Raw genomic sequence first — 13,380 nt, 5'->3', positions numbered from 1 at the left:
GCATTTTTCTCAGGCTGGTTGGAGGGCATACTTTCAAAGTGTTGATCTCAGCTGCGGTGCAGAAAAAAGACGGAGGAGACGGCCGCAGGCATTCAGATAAAAGAATGCATGGGGAATTTGAGCAAGTTGAGAGGGAGGGTGTGTTTTGCCCGTCAAGTGTGGCAGAGCAGCTCTGGCTCTGTGCCAGTATGGGCAATGTGCCCACGAGGAGGCAGTGTGTGGCCAACGCTGACTGTAACACTGAAAGGTTCAAAGATAGCAAGAGAGATGCTGGGAGAACACAAGTGTGTCTGAAGGGGGTGTCTGAGGCTGATTGGCAGGAGAGGTTCGGTCTGCATTTGCATGTGAAATGCCCAGGTTGTGATCCAGCAGGAGAACACAGCAAGAAACAGCAGGGGAAAATGAGCAGAAATTTCCTGGGCAGTGTTATGTCACCAGTCTATTACTTATCACAGGCTTCATGCCAACAACACTGCTTAAACTTGCAGCAGAATTTGAATCTTGTTCTTAATGATGAGGAGTTGATGGAACGGTTCATTTAATCAAGCGTTGTAGTTTCATTTAATCACACACTTGATTGTCGCTCTTAATTGTGTTGTCTCCTGTTTCTTTATGCAGCGCCTGAATAAATACTTTCACTACGGGGACGCAAATGTAATCTTTCTGCTTTGTGTGCATTTACATATTGTTTGCCTTTCTACATATTATCTCTCTCTCTCCCATACTCTCTCTGTTCTCCTCTTTGTATCCTTAAAATATTCTGCACACCCCTCAGCAGTTCCGCATGGCAGACACCCCTAATATAATCTGTGCGTCTGAATTCTAATTTACACCGTCAGGATAAAATAAATAGTCTGCAGTTAATTATGGGGAGGCAGCTCCTGGCTTTGCCAGGGTGATTTATGAAGTGCACGTAGGCATTCTGCAACACATTTTTCTTAATTTATTTTTAATCTGTCTTTCAATTAATTTTACTGCAAATGTCTTAATGATGGCAAAGGGTTTGTGTTAATGAGCCCTTTGTGGTGAAATGAACAGACACTTGTCCCTGCAGGTCAGAGGCTTTGGGGATGAGGTCACATAACACTTCATCTGCTACATTCAAGTTCGGACTGTCTTCAAATATCGTCTTTTCCTGCATTGTAATTAAACTAAATGCAGATCTTTTGAGAATTTGGACTTGTTTATTTCCAGATTTGAAGAAATGTTTTTCTTCTGCCTTATATGACTTCCCTCTGAGAATACAGTACCCTATCTGTTGTTCCCAGTGATTGGCATTTTCACACCCACCATCACTGCTGTTTAAGCTGTTTCATTCAGCTGTTGTAAAGGAAGTGCCACTCTATTCTTGAACTCAGCCCATTTCCAAACGATTTTGACAATGCGTGATTGTCCAATTCGCACATCTTGCAGACTGCTCACAAATTCAGACCATGAATAGAAGTGGTATTCACAGTGGAATTGTGTTGCTTATTTGTGACTCGCAATTTCACTGTAAAGCAGTGATGAAGTGACGTTTGCCCGGTTAACATATAGTGACTGGAGTTGGAGACTGCTGGACGGTGTATGTGGACGCAAGCCTTTGGTTCATGGCACATTCATAAGTCGTGACTCTTAGCTTCTTATTGAAGAGAAAAAAAGTTGCAGTCTCACCTTCGAAAACAAAAACATACTTCTTTCTGTCTTTTATTCACCATTTCCCCCTTTCTTGTTAGGGACCATTGTTTCCGTGGCCAGCTGGTAAAGAGTGTTGTGACAGTGATCTGCGGTTCCCAGTTTTTAGACAGATCATATCACGGCCTACCCCCAATAGACGGCTTCACATTCATCTCTGAGCATCAGGATGCTTTCATTTACTGCCTGCAAAATCAGGCATTTATCTCCTTTTCCTCCGATTGCCATCTCATTCTGTTCTCTCTCTTTTTAATTTTCCCCTCAAAAAACAAATCTCACATTAAGCAGCCAAGCATGGCTCAGTGCAGTTCCTCTCATGAAAGAGAAAGGGAATAGTTTCATTTCTCTTCCTCTGCGTCTCTGCGGCCTCTTCTCCCTGCTCATACACAGATCATTACACACAAAGGCCTCATTTTCATCTCCCACTGAGGGCACATGCATGGCTTTAACTAGTCAACCACCCCATGACCATTGCTGGCAATCAATACCTGTGGTCAAGACTGAGCATGCAGTTCACGGTAAATGGCCCCTCCTGGTCCAACGATAAAACACCTTACACACCACCCAATAAATTCCTTTTTTTCCTCAGTCCATTGATGGAGTTAGGTGAGCTTAGTTTATGTTAGAAGGAAAACCCACTGAGCTGGTGATCATAAGGTCATGACAATCTGCAGAAAATATTACCTATATAGAAGTTCAGTGTAGGAGTTGACTTGAAGAATACATTGGATTTCCTGAAGTGAAGTACTGTCAGCATATCAGTAGTGCTTTCCTTATACATAGTAAACAAATGCCATTTCTGTCATGGAAGGCACGAGGATCGGACCAAGATGCAGACAGGAAAGTGGAAGTATCATAAAAAAATGAGAGAGAATCTACCATTCTGCATACATAGCAGAAAATACGTAGTTGACCCCTGAATATTACTCATTCCTGCCATGGAGTATAAAAATTTTGCTTTCAAGACCTAATTTGAACCATGATATCTAATTGTAATTTTGATAGGAAAACAGTTACTGTACTTTAATGAAAAGAAACCTGTAGTGATGATTCCTTGAGACACTTTAGAGGCATCAGAGGCATCAGGCTTTAATTGAGGAAAGTGTTAACTGAGCTCATGTTGAAAAGCAGCAGTGCAACAAGTCTTAATGGTTTCAACTGCACCATATGGAAACCTCACACAAGAAGAATCTACTCTGTACGCAAGTGATTTAACCAGTACCATACAGAGTCGTTGACTGTCGCCTTGATTATTCCAAGCACTTTAGATTTCAGAGTTTTCCAGAGTTGCTTCAGCTGTATCTAAAATTATGCCCCAGAGCAGATGGAGAGAGAAAGCAGGAAAAAAATTATTTAATAAGGGATTTTGCAAAGGTACAGAAAAAACAGAAATGTTACATTAACAGAATTTCACAATTTCAGAAAACTAAGTGAGCGTAAAAAAAAAAAAACTGAACAAGAATGTTAGATGTAAATCAGGAAAATTTATGTTGCAAATGTGTGTCAGATGAGGCTGTATAGTTTCTTTGAACCTTTAGCTTTTTTTTTTTTTTCTTTGATTTTACCACCTCAGTACCTCTTACAGGTGGTAAGTTCATCTGAAACTGCTGTTCTTTCTACAAAAATGATCACTCCAAATACAATACGTGGTGATAGTTGGCCTCTCCTGGATTTTGGGACATATGGAGGCTCTTCACTTTGGACTCAGAATTGCATTACGCAATGAACTCAAACATTGAGTTCATTTAGAAGTGTGGAGAAAAAAGACTTTTAGAAGTGTGGAGAAAAAAGAAAACATAACTCTTTGCAGAGAAATTGTAACAAAATTGACTAATAACCAAAAGATGTCACAACCAAAAATTGACAAGTTTGTCAGGATTATTTGTCTTTCTCTGTTTTACAGGTTCTGTGTTCTTAGTCACAGAAATTTCAACAAATTTGTCAAATATCAGAAATAAGCTATTAATATACAACATAGTTTGTTATGTAATAACAAGTTTTGTTCTTTTTTTATTTGTTTTATTCAAACTGTTAAGAATCATAATAACATCCACATTTTAAAGACTTGTTTGTGCCATCATTTGAGGCTTTTTACAGCTAACTTACATGTTAGAAGTACTTTATTGGAAATCTGTGTGAAAGGTCACAATCACTACAAATGGGCAACATGCGAAGTAATTACTCTGTAATCTGCTTAACTATCTCCAAAGGTGTATGAATTCAAACAGTAAGCATGAGATGTTATAACAAGATTTTATTCTTTGGAAGCTAATGGAGGTAAGATAAGCTTATTGAATTAATCCCAGGTTTTGTGAAAGAATTGTTTCAGTTTTAATATGTGCACTGCCAGACTGGAATAGGTGATGTATGAATTAGATTGGGTCAGCCTGGAGGCTGGAAGGCTTGGTGAAAAAAATAGATGTTTCTCATCTTGCTCTTTGCCTCCAAGGCTCTTGACAGGCTTGATCCCTACATTAACCAAATAGATAGCCAGCAACTTTAATTACCTTTGCATCCAGTCACTCCCTCTATCCACCACTCCCCGCCTTGCTTGCACAAATTAAAGAAAGAGAGGGTTAGAAGAAAGAAATAGCACAATTACTTATTTTACCAGAGAGCAACAGCAGGCTGCCTTTTGCCAAATGACTCTAATTCCAAATGGTTAACAAGATGCTTCTTTTTAATAGAGGCAAATCCATGTGACAGCAAATTGCTTTCCTGTTTGGATTCTTAATGGTTTTCATAGTTTGCACTTTCAATAGGCAGTAAACTCAGAAATTAATATTGCACACCCTGTTATGATGCAAATGTTAGTGAGAGATGAGAGCTGTACCTTCATCCAGAAACCTCTGATTAGATTCATAATTGTTCTACTGGGATGTTTTTCTTGAGTTTGTTTGATCTTATTCCTTTATCTGCTTCCTTTTGTCCATGTTTTTCATTTCAGTAGTACAATCATTGGCACCCTTGATTTTCTCTGTATTGCATTTTACTTCTGATTACCTTAAGTTGAAATATTAGAGAAGTGCATTCACTTGTCATTAAAATGGCAATTATAATAACCTTTGTGGTTGACCAGTAACAATTCCAAATCTGATTTATGTGATTCATTCACATAATTAAATAATTTTAAGTGTAACCTAGTGGATATTGTTATGTAGACAAATGCAAAAAAACAAAAATATGACCTTTCTGCTCCAATTGAATTTGTATTGCTTTTGCTGACAGATTCTGCTGGACTGATATATAAATAAACTGATTTGAAGTGATACTGTAATCTTTAAACCAGGTTGTCATGTCAGATTCCAAGAAGGTTTTTCTTTAGAAATTTTGAAAGTCTTAAAGGGGGATATTACTTATTTTCCAGATGCACAGGGCCAATGTATAGCACAATCAAGTAACTGAGTCATTCTCAGTAGTTATAAAAATGCTTTATATAAAAAATTCCCTTCTCACCCACCGCGGGTGGTTCTTATCCTCTGAGCTCGGGTCCTCTACCAGAGGCCTGGGAGCTTGAGGGTCTGCGCAGTATCTTGGCTGTACCAAGGACTGCACATTTCTGGACTGAGATGTCTGATGTTGTTCCTGGGATCTGTTGTAGCCACTGCTCCAGTTTGGGGGTTACTGCCCCGAGGGCCCCGATGACCACAGGCACCACTGTGGTCTTCACCTTCCAGGCCCTCTCCAGAACAACATCACTGTTATTTCCTTCTTCCTCCTGTGTCATTAAAAAATGTCTTTATGGAAAGTAGATGTTGTAGCAATGTATGAATGTCCTATAGTCTTCTGCCCCATCCTCTGCCGTCCTTATTAAGAAGTAGACGGTTTGATAATGCCTGGGCTTTGATTGGAGTAGCACCAACCACATTCACATCAAGCCTGACCTACAGACAGAAACCGCCAACAAATTCAGCTCAATCATCCTGTGATCGCTACCAGCGACTGAGGTTAAGTGGCCTGTGGTCTACATGCCTCGAGCACAGCAGCTTTCCACATATCAGTCACATGACCATGGATAAATATCACCATGGCAACTCTTCATAGTTTCTCAGCACACACATTTTCACTTGTCATTGAATTATATATATATATATATATATTCATGGGATAGTCAGGAAGATATAGAGAAAAAAATAATTTAAGAATGTTGCTGCATGCTTCTTTTAGGAACTAATAAGCTTTGTTCTCGTTGTTTTTATACGTTTCTCATATTTCATGGATACTGAGCCGTTCTGGAGAGTAGTTCTGAGTTTCAGTGTAGATTTAATTGGGTCAGCCTCTCCTTCCATTCTCATTTCTTGCTCTGCCTTTCTGTAAAACCCAGCTTAATTAGACCTACAAGATTGTGAAACTACCAGAAACATATTGTATCAGCCCTGCCTCCATTCCTATTGATGTTCTGTTTTTAGAAGTATTGATGATACAAGCTATGTAATGACATTTACTATACTGCTGTAGTCGTTAATGGCCTTGCATGGGTTGGCTTGAGACTGTATAGCAGCACAGACAGAAATGGATAAAAGGTTTTATGGAAATAAAAGATTCCTGAAGGCGGAGAAAGCAAGGCCTAATGACTGTTGTACCAGCTGCCCCTCATTACCAAGGTCACTGGCATTGGGATCAGCTGAGATATGCTAAGTGGTTTAATGCCTTTAAAAATGGCTATGAGGCCTCACTGTTACATTCACTGACACCATTAACTCTCTGAAGTGCAAAACAAAATTGTACTTTATTTTTTTTCTCATCTTAGCTGGTTTTTGTCAAGAACGCTGTCAGAAAATGGCATACTTGTACTGTATATACATGACAACTTTATGTTTATGTTACATTGTGCTGCTTTGAGCGCTGCCATGGTTGCCAAGGTTCCTTGTCTCCCACTATAATTACAGTGAGAGATCGTCCTCATGTTTTATTACATTCATGAAGAATATTTCTTTTGTTATGCAGCAAGAAGCAGCAGTAAGCTAAGCAAAGAATGTATTTGCTCCCTCAGTAACTTATTAGATTGTCAAACATCAAAAGTCATGTTCAAGTCTTACATAGCAACAACTAATTTTCCTTGCATTGCTTTGGCTTAAATTGAGGCATTAAAACTGTTTTGCTACTTGCAGAAAAAGAACAAGAAATCTAAGCTTAATGTTTAGATCTATGTGAGTCCTGTGGGGGCTTAGAGGGCATCAGTAGAATTAACTCATTTGCCCGCATTTACCAGAAGAGAGTAAGCACCTAATCCCAGCTTGCATTATTAAACATGATAGCACAGTGGTTTCTGTAAGACCACCGCACTGAATCAAAGTCTGACATGGGCTGATGATGTATGGATATATAATTCAGAGCATTGCATGGCTCTTGGAATGATTCTGCTTTTTTATTCCCCTTCCCTCTTAGCCAACTGACTCCTCATGCACAGACACATGCATGCAACAAACCACTCCTCATCCCCTGGAGGATACCTGTGTTTTCAAAGTAAAGACCACTTAAAGAATAGCCCCAGGCGTCTGAATGCTAAAGTGCCCTGCGTTACACATTAGAAGCTACTGTACTCACCAGAAACATAAACACTCTCAGTAGCCTTTGTCTCCTCTCAAGAACACCCCAAATATCTCAAAATGGTGGAAAAATACTATTACACAGACTTTCATATAGAACAGATAGTCTAGTGGGACGTGCCCCATTAAAGACCAGTCACTTGCAGGCACAGTTCATTGGATAAATAAGACATGTCAAGAGTAAGAAAATGGTCTCTGCCCCATCAGACTTTTAAAATATACATTATGTATCATTCACCCACATTGTAATTTTTTAATCCAAAATTGTTGTAAGAAGTTGCATTTTGGTGAATGTTCATCAGTACTAAACAGGAGAAGAAATAGAAGAGCAGCCAGCCCAGGTTTTAGAGTGAATCTCTTGTCATTTGTCGTAATGCACAGCTTGATATTAATCTTATCACAATAACAAGCAGCCACAGATGAGAGTTTTTGGGAAAGAAAGGATTTTTTATGACTCTTCCAACATGATGGCATTGTCTATATATTTTATGTGTTTGGGATGAGAGGATGTTAGTGTTGTTAAATCAGGTTACCCTTTTGTGCATAAATAGCTGGCGGAGACATTTGATTGTCTCAATAGAAGCTGCAACTGCTCTGTCTCTAAATGTGTTGAAATGGAGGCGTGAGGAATGGCATCATTAAGGTAATGTGTTCAGGAAGCCAACGAGTTATGCTCTAACCTCTGCTGCTCAGTTCGAGATGCGGTAAATGCACAATGTAAGGTCACCTCTTAATCAGTGAGATGCAGCACTCACAAACATACACACACAATGCTCCAATTACATTATGAAATGGCTCTCAAATGAGCCATATGACATGTCTAGCTGTTTTTGTTCTTGCAAAGGTTATGCTTTGTAAGAGCAGATAGGCATTGTATATGGAATTTGTGCAGTTATTGCATGAAAGCCAGCATGCTGTTATATGTTTTATTCACATAAAATGCTGTTACATTATCTCTTGAAACAGTAGATAGTGTTATTTGTTTATACACACAAAAGGAGCTCTATATTTTCTGTTTAGCAATTACTCTGAATGCCAGAAGCAAAGGCTGTGATGAGAAAGCAATTTTTGCTATCTTTGCCCATGACAGGATCTCAGGGAATGATAAAATCCTCAGATTTCTCTTATGCACTTCGAATTTTCCTTGTCAACCCTGAAGCCACAGTCAGCAGCTGTCTTTTTCCATAAACCAGCATCCTATGAAGTCTCTTGTCCCTATGTTTGGAGGCTACCAGCACGATAATGACCACGTGCGCTCATGTCATTTTGTTCTCCAGCGTTTGTTTGAAGTATGAAGGGTTTTCTGTGATGAATTTCACCTATCACTCTTGCCACTGTGGTTGACCAATGAGTTCTATGACTGCCTCGCCTGTGGTGTTTTTCTTTAATAAGTCCAGAGGTGAGGCAAACCAAGCAGACCATCAGTCATCCTGGCAGGATCTTACACTCTCATTGCTATAGTTGCCTACCTCATGAACGAGTGTTATTCTTCATGCAGTGATTTACATTACTCAGCTAAAATCCTGCATTTCTAAGATTGCTGTGCACCGTTCTGCGTTACCTGGCATCTATAAATGTGGTGTATAATTCTGCTCTGTGTTGCAATTTCAATTACATTTTATGTCTTAGGCAATTGAAAGGTGTATTTGGGATCAGTTTTTTATAAATGAACTCATCATACATATGCAAAAATAAGCAGTCTGGTTGAAGTTTTTTTTGTGTTTGTTTTTCCTACTTACAACATTTCTCAACAAAAGCAATCAAGGGATTTGATAAGAAATATTGGCATGCAAATGGTGTAATCTATTTTTGTATTTCTGATAGAACCCTCCCATTCTACAACCCAACAAAATAAATTCACAAGAACATTTGCATTTTATGCTCTCATCTCAAGTAGTTGTCCATTCCTACTCTCTGTTTCTGTCACAGTTCACCTTTGATGAAGACATTTGTGTGGCCCAGCACATCTTATGGAAGTCCAACCTGAAAAGCAGCACTTGTGCCTTTGGGCCTCAGTTACACACCTCAGAATGGATCTTTATTTACAACACAGAACTCGGAAACAGCTGGTCAATCCATTTAGCCTAAGGCCACTGATTTGTTCCTATTTACTACAACAGCCAGAGAAAAGCTAGGGTATTTTTTCCTCTCTCCTTCCTATTGATCCGACGCTTAGAAAATCTGCCCCGCTGTCTAAACACTATTGATCCCCCCCTCTCAACGACAGGCTCTCGCACCACTGTATAAAGGGACTGAATGAATTGAAATTTCATTTCCGACAACTTGTTCCTGTTATTTTTACCCTTTCTTTCAATAGTTGGGAACATGCACTGGCGGGCTGCTACTCAGAGAGTCGATAAGTGTTTGGCTCAGAGGGGAGACAAGGGATAAAGGTGAGACTTTTTAGATTACTTTAGTCAGTTCTTAAGAGCAGTATGCCATCGCATTCGGTTACCTGCATGTTTGTGGTTCTTGCAGCTTTTGTTGGTTGGGGTGATCTAGGACAGGCAAGTTGTTTTTCATTCTCGGCTACCATAAAACCAGATGTAAACAGATGTGGTGTTGAACCTTGAGGATGCACCATCCAACCTAATGAAATTTTCACACAGAAAGGTGAGCAGCATTTTCACGTTTTTTTTAAGTGAACAGCATTTCCAGTGTAGTCACACAACACAAGCACTGCAGTAAAAATACAAAAAGTATGCACTGTTTTCCTTATTGTGATTGGTATGGTGCATTTATAAATTTAACTTGAATTGCTTTGTGTTTGTGCTTTTTTCTTTTTAGTTCCCTTATATTAATGATTGAAGCTCATGGAATCAAGGGCTTCAAGCACTAAAATATTGTTATTGTAAGGAAAGATTACTATAAGTCACTCTGATGTCACTAGCTTTGGGATTTTATCAACTTACACTTAAACCCATACAGGAAGACTTCTGCAAATTAGAGTTACCGATAATGACTGGTTGCTCCATCTGGGCTGAAGTTTGGAGCAGCTGAAGATCATTACAACAAGACTGAGTGTTATGCGAAAAAGATACGTTCTGTTTTAATTAACATCAATATTCATGTAATAGTCTTAATACTAGCCCACATTTAATTTTAGCCTCCTATTCATATTTTAATACGTTATCATTTTCACTATCATAACTCTTATTATGTTAACTGTAATTATTAGATTTATGACTAAATTATGGCTTTATTCCCAGAGGGCACATATTTTGTAGCAAACCCAATTTTTCCTGGTATAAAATGCTCCCAGTGTTTTCCCTCCGAAAGACTGAGCAGACACTGATCAAGATAAACATATAAACACCCTAGTGTGTCTGCCACTAGGCCTGTAAGACACTCAATCTGAATTGCATATCCTCTTTGCCACAGAGGTTGTCATAAGCTGTATTAAGAAAAATGGTCACATGGCTTGACATAAATTGGAAAATGACATTTGGAAAACGGGTGCTGCTGTGGAAATTAGAGATATTAAAATTATAAATCAGTGTCTGGAAGTGTGGAGGGTTGTGGTAGCTTGAATTGCTTCTTCCCTGTGCTCCTCTTTCTATCTCTCTTTATCCTTTGCCCTATTTCTCTTTTCATTTTTCGTCACAGATTTTGCTCTCTCTTTGGGCAACTCAATGTCAAAGCCCAGAAGTCGGTTCAGTAAAAATGGTTTGAAACGTAGCCACACAAGATGCTGCCCCAAAAGGAAAATCCCACCCTATTCTCTGGCTCTTGGAGTGTAGGATATTTCATATATATGAACTTGTGTGAGACATGTTAGTCTTCAAATGTCCTCTAGAGCAGCAGCTCGTCAGCTTATTGCTCAGCTCTCTTGGCGTAACCTGCTAATGGATCATCTCTGAGGTGTGACATGAATTATGCAGAAGTTAGGTGTGCTGACACCTTTAAAAACAGACTCTTCCAATCCTCCACACGCCTCACCTCTGCTCTCTAGTTTCTGTCTAAGTGTTGAGCTGGAGAAAGCTAAAAGGCAGAACAAAGCACAGATTTTTACATTGGAGAAGAACATTAGTAAATGCAAAAAAATGTAAGTGGTCATTGTATTAACAGCATGGATAGATGTACACATGGGAAGTCTGCTTGCATTTATCCTCATGTACCTTTGATTTCTGATTTCCTCCATCTGACTGTCACACTGATAAAAAAAAAAAGAAAGAAAGAAATAGTCCCCTCACAGACTTCCTTATTTTGCTTTTTGGTACTTTTGTCTCAATTTTTAAGTGATCGAACACATTTAAAAGTCAGACAAAAGTAACATGAGAACCTTGAGTTATGAAAGCGACAGCTCCAGTATTAATAAAAGGAGAAAACATCAAACAATAGCATAAATTCCCAAAATGAAAGCAACTCAGGAGGTAACCAAAGAACACTGAATAGCTAAAGCATTGGACGGGTCAGTGTTCATGATACAACAAAACACACAGCAGGAATTGTGTCCATGGGAGCGTTCTAAGGTAAAAACCACTGCTAATCAAAAAGAAAATAAACACCATATTATATTTGCTTATAAATTTGTTGACAGTCTACTACATAACCTTAGTGAATATTTTCTGCGGTCTGAAAGAAACGAAAATTGAAGTCACATCTGTTGTCAAAATAACTGAGTATTTCAGAAAAAAGGCCATATTGAGAGTCAAGCATTGTCACAGTAGTATGAAGGCCTTGCATTGCTTTGTATCCTAAGGTCTTGCTAGATATTGATGAATTCTGCAGTCACAATAAATTCTGCATTGTGAAATTCAGTGTTTGATGCAGAAAAAAACTGTAACTAGGTTTAGAGGACAATTATTGTTTCACATAATTAATAATAAATAAAATCTTAATTTGCAAACTGCTTATTGTACTTCCTGCAACCTGATGTTGATACTAAAATTTATTTTAACGTCTGAAAAACAGGGGGGGAGGAAGCCACCAAAAACCAGATTCAAAATGTGAAATATGCGTCTTATCTTCCCTTTAGCCATTTTCTGCGTGCCAGACTTTATGAGAAATGAAGAAAATCTGCTGAACTGAAGAGTGCCTGTCACAAAGCTTCTGTTACAAAAAGCAAGAAGAATTTAAAATTCCATATGAATAGGACTTAAAATCAATAACATCAGGTATTTTAGTTTGCTTTGAATTATGTCAGCATGTGTGAAAGAGATCAGCGAAGGACTGTACAAGAGAGACTGTGTGAAACAGTACAGAATGTCAACATTTTCAGAAAGATTTTAGACGATGATAGGAAATCAAATGTACTGAAGTTATAAATAAAGAACAGTCTAGAATATCTGCACACATCATGTATAACATCTGGAAACCATATGTTTAGCACCTTTCTTAATTTTTGGACTAAAAGTGCTTCCAAAACAGTTCTTCTGTCTTGCTTATTGTTTTTTAAGCTTTTTAGAATTTTGTTCAATAGTTCAATTTCTATTTTGGTTTTTAACAAAATGGCTTTCTTTTTCCTTTTGAGAAAGAGCTGATTGACTGAAGATGTTGCAGATGTTGTCTTTTTCTTCGTGTCAATTGATGGATTTGCCACTACATACAAGTGTTCATGTACCTTTGGAAGCAGTTCAGGCCTATTTGATTGAGCTCAAAGAGCAAAGCTGGAAAAGGCTGGAAATGCTGTGGGCCTTTATGCCGTGACCTGCTGACCTCTGTCTTTTGAGAGAGAGAAAAAAATCTCCGGCTTGTGAAGAGCTGCAGCTGTGCCCAATATGTTACCCATAAGACCTGGGTCAAAAGCTCTTTTCATCGCTTGTAGAGGAGGAAAACATTCAATCTTCATGCCCTTGAAGGATGAATGTTGGATTTGCACACAGTGTTTAGACAGTAGTCCAAAGTAATGTCCTCTTTATAGCATGTAGGTCACCTATTTAAAAGCAGTCATTGGCTCACACCTGCATCGCTCTGCATCCACAACATGTACACACAATTTCATAAATTTTAATTATTTTTCTTTAAATGCCAGCTCAGTATTACATTGTGTTTGCCATAGAAGCCCACTTATCAGTAAATACACATCCTTACCTTTGGCCTTTAAAAGTTGGAAAAGTTTAATACACCTGTTATGGCTTTCAGACTGAACAGATCTACAGGATCCTTAGCTTAAAAGTCTCTCTTGCATCTAAACTTGATTCCACTATATCACTTC

At 38.6% G+C, this 13,380-nt stretch overlaps 1 protein-coding gene across 10 annotated transcripts in view; it reads left to right on the top strand.

Annotated features, from left to right (window-relative positions):
- LOC129364001 (uncharacterized) overlaps positions 1-13,380 on the top strand; it is a 112,614-nt gene that overhangs the window by 72,229 nt on the left and 27,005 nt on the right. For 4 of the 10 annotated variants that reach the window (XR_008606388.1, XR_008606390.1, XR_008606387.1 and 1 more), the window contains exons 5-6: positions 9,541-9,616; positions 9,702-9,836. The exons of the other annotated variants lie outside the window; for them this stretch is intronic. The gene's annotated coding sequence lies outside the window, so the exon portion shown is untranslated. The remainder of the gene's footprint in view (positions 1-9,540; positions 9,617-9,701; positions 9,837-13,380) is intronic. 10 annotated transcript variants of the gene reach the window in all.

This window comes from Poeciliopsis prolifica, unplaced genomic scaffold (assembly GCF_027474105.1).
Source record: "Poeciliopsis prolifica strain line A6 unplaced genomic scaffold, Auburn_PproV2 SCAFFOLD011, whole genome shotgun sequence".
Classification (NCBI taxonomy): domain Eukaryota; kingdom Metazoa; phylum Chordata; class Actinopteri; order Cyprinodontiformes; family Poeciliidae; genus Poeciliopsis; species Poeciliopsis prolifica.
Note: the sequence above shows the minus strand (reverse complement) of the source record. Positions and strands in the feature narration are given on the sequence as shown.